Source organism: Chenopodium quinoa, unplaced genomic scaffold (assembly GCF_001683475.1).
Source record: "Chenopodium quinoa cultivar QQ74 unplaced genomic scaffold, ASM168347v1, whole genome shotgun sequence".
In the NCBI taxonomy this organism is placed as follows: domain Eukaryota; kingdom Viridiplantae; phylum Streptophyta; class Magnoliopsida; order Caryophyllales; family Amaranthaceae; genus Chenopodium; species Chenopodium quinoa.
The window spans coordinates 8,231,503-8,236,747 of record NW_018743792.1 but is presented as its reverse complement, the minus strand read 5'-3'; positions in this window follow the sequence as shown (position 1 = coordinate 8,236,747).

Genomic DNA, 5,245 nt, shown 5'->3' with positions numbered 1-5,245 from the left:
TCATCGACTTCATTTGTACATCACTCCTTAAGAAAGTAAGAATTGTCAAAATAATACTCCATTTTAGATTAATTCGCAATAATTTAACTTTAATACAAAGTATTATGTATGTGTTTTTTTTACTCTTAGTACGTGTCTGGTGTTCCACATTGTTAATTAATAAGATGTTTTATTTACATTTACACTGTGCGTAAGGAATTCTTAATATTCTAAATATGTTCTTAGCGTACTGAATTTGTAGGCACAATTTCAAAAATCTTTTTGTAGATGACGTTTTTTGTATAATTTTCTGGTGCAGTTCCCTGGTTATCAATAAGAATTTGAAGTCTCTTTCTCGAAGTGACCCTTGATGCCACAGCATAAAGTTGTCCATAACTGAATACGAGTTTTGGCAAATAAAGAGTTGTGTTCTTTAGTATTTGTCTTTGACTCTTGTTTATTATCATTGCATAGTATAATTTCATCGAAAATCACCTCCTCTTGAAAATGAAAGACAATTTAGAGTCAATGGGATCATTAATGTTCTTGGAATGATTATCTTATTGCCTATGCATTTTCATGTCGTTATCTTAGCTACTATTATCCAAGTTGCTAAATGTGTGTATTAGTCTTGTTCCGTTGCATAGCGTATCCTCTTGCTTAAGGTTCCTTAGTAGTATGATAGAAGTGTCTGTTTTTAGATGTAACTGATGATCTAAAATCCCATCAAACTTCAAGCTGTTTAGGAACTCTATTAGGTGAAGGATATCTTGATTGGTTATATATATCTCCGAAACTCTTGCATATTGAATTTGATGAGCTTAGATTTGTTTTTGTTTCCTCGAGAAGTGAGTTCATGATGTAATTGTTAATTTCATCCACTATTGCATTCTTTGGTGATATAATGCATCTCTCACATAAATACTCAAGATACTTATATCGAGTGTGTGAATTTCCATATGTCTTTGATACCAGATATGGCATCTTCCTTAGAATCTATAATCAAATTGTCTGGTATTTTGATCCATGTGGCCTCATTTTCTCCTCCCATTCTCGGCAATGGTATAGTGCCCTCCTATGTATGATATCTGGATGCCAAATTCTTAAATTTTCTTCTTGTCTTCTTCATTACTAGTCTGCTGAAATCTCATGTTTTTGTGTAGTGTGTAAACCTTACATTCTTCCCATATTTTTGATTTGATATGGTGGCTCCAACTATCTCTTCTCCCTTTTAGCACTATCAATAGGATTTGTCTGAAGTCTTCGCCTAGAAGCACTGTTTTCCCACCAAAGATAGTATTCTCAAGTAATACCCCGTATTTTTAAACGTATTTTCTAATTAATTAATTGATTATTATTTCCTAAAAAGGGTATTTTAGTAAGTATTTTACTATTTGAATTTTGGAGCCAAAATGATATTTGAATTTTGGCGCCAAAAGTATTTTAAAACTTAATTATTATTTTTGGATTTTGGATAAGATTTATTATCCATTTATTTTATTTTGAAAAGCGGATTATTTATATATATTTTGGATATTTTAATTAAGCAAAAATTATATTTTATTATTTAATTAGGAGGTCCGAAAATTCCTACTCACTGGCTATTAATTTCGGAGTTTCCTATTGTGGAAAATCTTATTTTCTTAGTTAATTTATTTAATGAATAATTGATATTCTCTTAATTAATTATTTTATACAATATATATTACTTACACAATTATTTTTAATTCCTTAAATCTAGCAAAATAATTCCTAAAAACTACATGAGGGGTCCGAAAATTTGAGCTATGGAAGCTCAAAATTTTCGGCCACCATGGTTGGATTTTGGGTGATTTATTTTGGTAAATTGTATTTTTAATTATCTCCCTTAAATTTATTATTTTTCCTTAATTCTTATTTCCCATCTCCTAAATATTTTATCATCTTATTTCTTTATTGTTTCGGGGTTTTCAGTGTCCCTCAGGAGAGTTACAACACCAAGACTGGATTTCGGGCGCCTGTACCTGCTAAACAACGGAGGCTCTGGTTAGGTGGAGTTCCGCCTCCGACAAATCAAGTTAGAGCGTGTTCGGAAGATGTAAAATGTGCTGAAAGTAAACTAGTATCTTCTCGAATTCCGAGATCGAGAATGTTCTCTAAGGTGAGAGTTAATTATCTGCAATCATTGACTGCTCTGGCTTGTTCGTGTTGAATGAATGTGTATGAATGTCTCCCAAGGTGGGAACATCTCCCTATTTATAGGATCCTGGGATTCGTGTCGCTATCCAAGGTTACGGAAACCTAGGAATGGTGGGCTATCTCGGGAATTAGGCCTTAAAGGCCATCTTTTTCCAAATGATCGGGGATGCCACGTGTCAGCCAGGGAGAGGTTCATTTTGATCCTCTCTTAAGGTGACACGTGTCACCATCTTATTGGGCCACACGACCTGGGGGTATTTTTACCCAAAATATTTGCCCCTCACAGGTGTGACGTGGCATGCCACGTGGCGCCTGTGACACTTGTCACTTAGGTGTTGGTGAACATGTCCAACTGTTTACCTTCTGGGGGAATTACTGGGATGCCCTTGAAATTACCCTTCCATAAATAAGTTTTTACCCTCCTCTTCTTTCGGACATTTCCAAAATTTACAGAGAGTCAACCGTTTCTCTAGAGAGAAAATCTGACAACCGTTTGTGTAACTGACAACCGTCTGTGTATCTCCCAGACAATTGTATCTTTTTACCAACTAGATATAGCCGGTATAACGTCTATGCTTTTGACAGACGGGAATTTTTTAGAACCGCCTGGGTACTCTCCAAACAATTCTCTTCTTTTTCAAGGGGGTACATCCGGTTAACCGTATGTGCATCTTGCAAGTTACAGCCGGTCAACGCTTGACTTCATTTTCAGCAAATCTTAGAGGTATCGTCTCTCCCCCTCTCAGCTCTTTCATAGTTTTTCCGTTTGTGTACATTTCATTTCATAAATGGATTCACCAACAACACACATTGCATAACCTAGTTTAGTAGGCAGCCGGTCCCCTGGTACGGCTGAGTCTAGGATTGGGGGTGCCGCCTCTAGGTGCTTGGATCACTCTTGTTCATATCCAAATCCGACCATCTCCGTGTCTGTGCATGACACTATGGCTCAGACTAGATGGACATATGTAGATCCGGATTACAGGGAAGAGAGCACAGAAAGTGTGCCGCCTGAGATAGATTAGGCTGAAAAGGCAAGAGGATCCCCTCTGGGTGCACCAAGCACTCCTAGTGACGGGATCCTTGAATTAGAGAATGTAGACGGTGACGAAGCCGCCTCTGCGTCTGGATCTGAGAAGGCGGATGAGGCTGCCCCTAAGAGAAGCGGGGGTGAGTCTGCCTCTGGGTCTAGCCCTGAAAAGAGCAGCGGCTCACTATCATCGGTGGAGGATAGTGAGGCGGAGGAGAGATTAAAATGGAACAATGAGGGGAATCCATTTCGGATCCATGTCTCTGCCAGAGACAGGGAAAACATGGAGAAGCGCCTGGAGGCCTTCAAATTCAAACGTCCTCTTGGTGAAGGATATACCATCCGGGTGCCGCCTGAATTGGGGACCATTGCCTGAAAAGATGACCAGCCAAATGCCAACTATTATTTTGGCTACTATGAGGCGGCTTTCCTAGCCGGTCTCCGCTTCCCCCTTCATGACTCAATCAAGGCTATCCTGCGAGGATACGGCCTGGGAGTGTGGCAGTTAACCCCGAACTCTTGGGTTAACATTCTGGGCTACATCGCCGCCTGTGAGATGCAGGGCCTCCATCTCGACTGGGAGGCTTTTGCCCACATGCATTATCTGAGCCGCAGCCTAGGCGGCTGGAGAGCGTGGTACACATTAACCACCTACCCCAACTATTTTGATGACCCTAGACAAACCGTCTAATTGGTCTAATTGGAAGAACCGGTTCTATTTGGTTTCTACCCCCAAACGACAAGAGAACTTTAAATACCGCTGCTATAATAAGAAGCCAAATGTGCTGGGGCAGAAATGTAAACTTCCACAGGTCCCGGATGAGGATTATGAAAAAATAATTGAGCCGGGGTTTTTAGAACTTACAACCACCACTCTCTCAACCGAGGAATTAATAAGTGTACCTAAAAACTAGGTACCCAAACACGAGTTTCTGAGGGACGAGGGGTTCTTGTCCGCCTGCGGTTTAAGCACCATGTTTGACAAACGTATGTAGAGCATGCATCCGGCAATATTATGCCGTCTTTATTGTTTCTAACTTGTGATTTATTTTTGCCTGCTTGATGATCTGACAGACGGTTCTTTTTGCAGAAACCGCCAGAAGGATGCTTCCAGAAAATAAAACGCCTGGTCATTCTGCAGCAGACATCCGCATAGAAAATCCGGAGAAGAAGAAAGCCGCTCTGGCGGCTAAAGGCCAGGAATAAACCGCCTGCCCCAGCTTCTTTCCCATTGCCTTATTTTTGTATACAGACGGTTATGAACTGGCTGTGTGATTAATGCCTAGTTCCGATTGTATGCTTAACATCTGGTTTGTTTTTCAGGATGGAGATAAGGGAGCTCCCAGATCCCTTTCCAAGATAATTAGACGGAGGCCGGGTGACGAGGTCACTAGCTCTAACAAATCTAGAAAAATAACTTCTGCTCAAACGGCTTATGAGCTTTCGCTTAGGAAGGGATGTCTGACCGTTGGAGGGAAGAGTATCATGAATGCTTGTTTGGGGATAGACCTTTCTAACCAGTCGGGTGCCTCTGAGGTGCCGAAGGGTGGCCAGCCACCCAAAGCTACAAGCGGTTCTGCAGCGGCTGTATGCGATCTGAGCCTTCACCCTTATCCCTAAGGTACGGCTGATCCCTTCAACTCCTCCTTTGAGCTTGGTTGGCTCATGCAGGTTAAGTCACATTCAATTCTCAGCTACACTCAGAGGGTTCTTTAGGCAGCCGGTAGTCTGTTGGTGGCGCCTATGTAGCTTTCTCACCATATCTAACTTCTGGTGCAGATCCATCTCCCCGGTGACTGTGCAGCAGTTCTCTAAAGCCATGCTGAGGGCTATCCCAAAGGAGGACAAGGAGGCCATCCCTGAGATCCAGACGTTCAATGTTGAACGCATCCTCTCTCTGCTGTCTGAGGTATAATAACTTTATTCACATTTTTCCAAGTATATTGCCGGTTTCTTTTCTAACACCGTTTGCATGTATACAGACGATGTTGCGAGTAGAGGGGCTGAAAAAGCCGTATGCTCGAAAACAGGAAAAGGTAAGGCGAGCCAAAAGAGAGG